Here is a 2,189-nt window from a genome sequence, read left to right on the forward strand (position 1 = left end):
AGTACACGTGGACTAAATAGGATAGAGGTAGATTGTGACATATGCACAACCTTGTAAAAACAAGGATCTATGAATCATAGATCACAGTCTGAATGGGTAAAGAAGGGAAAATAATATTAAGGTACTTGACTGTTTTGTGGATATTGGGTTCCCCTGCCTACAAGTGTAATGTGGGATACAAGAGAATATTAGGGACGATGATTACAGAATATTTATAAGCCCATCTTCAATCTGTAACTGATTAGGTTATCTAAAAGGGGACTAGAATGTACCAAGGGAAACAGGTTTCTTGTTAAGCGTTGGTGGAGTATGGGGCCTTAGGGGCCTTACTATCTGAGCCCCATCCAGAACCTTCTGGGATGGGACATTCCCAATTGAAAAGACATGCAGACCAACCCAGAATGGATAGAGGAACAGAAGATACTTTTTAAAAGAAAGACCAACAGGGGGAGAGGAAAAACAACAGCAATAAAAAAAAACAAGCAGACTGGCTGTGACCATTTCAAGTAAGCAGTTTGCCCTGGAGCCACCAAGGCAAGAAAAGTCAGCCTGTCAGGGTAAATCCATTTCTAAAACTGAAACTCAAAGGGAATACACAAACAGACTTGTATGCTGGCTCGAGACTGTCCTAGTCAGCTTGTGAATGGAAGTGGGGAGTGAAATTGCAGCAGTAAGATGGCTTGATATTGGCCATATACAGTATATGCCCGGTTACATTGAGATGAGAGACAGTAAAGGATGGGCTACCTTGTTTGAAGTTCAGGGAGATGTGTGAACTCCTGAGCCCAAGGATTCTAGCCCACAGAGTTAAGAATGAAGCAGCCAGCTGGTTTGATGAGTGGGGTGGTGTGCAAGAACTCCCAAACTTTCAGACAGTACTGATTTTTCCTAGCATGGATGGCTTGCCAACCAGAATTTGATCAGAAGAAGATAACGATGTATGATACAGGAGTCAAGCATAAATTGCTACAACTTGGTCAACTGGACCTTTGCTTATGGATGCTGCTGCCAAAAATTCCAACCAAACAGGGAAGGAGTCTTCGTATTAAGGATCAAGCATGTCTTTCAGTACATAATTGACATAAAATAAGGGCAGTACTACTACTATGGATGGAGTCCTAGTGTGGCACTGTGGGTTAATGCACCAGACTGCAAAGCCATTTGAACTGCAAGGTCGGCAGTTCAAGCTCACCAGCTGCTCCTCGGAAAACCTATACAGGGTAGCTATGGGTTGGAACTGACTCAATGGCACTTAATAACAAAAACAGCTACTAATATGGATAATAAAGTTACTTTTACTGTTTTGGGTTTGATAGATGGGAGAAAGAAAAAAAAGAAGACTCCATGAATGTTTAGAATATAATACAAAATTTATCTAAGACCAAATCAAATGGTAGATAAAATACTCTAATGTGAATTGGGAATAAAGGAAAGAGCATTTTAATAATATGTATCTACAGAATCTTTAGACCTTACAAATTCTACAAGGTTGGAGGTTCAAACTTAACCATCTGCTCCTCAGAAACATTATACAGGGTTGCTATGAGTCAGAACCGACTCAAATGTATTTAACAACAAAAAAACAACTGTAAGTTTCTCATATGTAAAGAATGGTCAAAATATATATAGCTATTTATGCTAGGAAGGATTGGGAAAGAAATTATGATATCATAATGATCGTTTTATGAATATGATGCAGAGAATGAACAAAGATCCTACCCCACCTAAAACTGATGCCAATGTCAACACACTGAAGACAAAAAGTCAGTGTTGAATGGCAACATAGTTATGCAAAATAAAAATAATAATGAAGACCCACAATTATTTCATTCACCTCTGGAAGCCCAAGACACTGCAGCTACTAAGGAAGCACAAAATAACTCAAAGAATTATACCCAGGAGAAACAATCTTGACCACTATCCCAATTGCAGTGGTAATGAAGAAGACTGAGGTTAGCAACACTCTTGTGTTCATTGCATATGTTAAGGTAATCACATCACATAGGTTGTGAAGAAGCTCTATGGCATTGATTTGGACAAGGTCAATATCTTGATAAGGGTTAATAGAGAAAGGGAGACATATGTTTAACTGCCTCCTACTATGACGCTTTGGATGTTGCCAACAAAATTGTGAGCAATTTCATTAATATTACACACAAGTAAAATTTTGTTTAAGACAATTCAAAAAT

The sequence above is a fragment of the Chrysochloris asiatica genome, unplaced genomic scaffold (assembly GCF_000296735.1).
Source record: "Chrysochloris asiatica unplaced genomic scaffold, ChrAsi1.0 scaffold00618, whole genome shotgun sequence".
NCBI lineage: Eukaryota > Metazoa > Chordata > Mammalia > Afrosoricida > Chrysochloridae > Chrysochloris > Chrysochloris asiatica.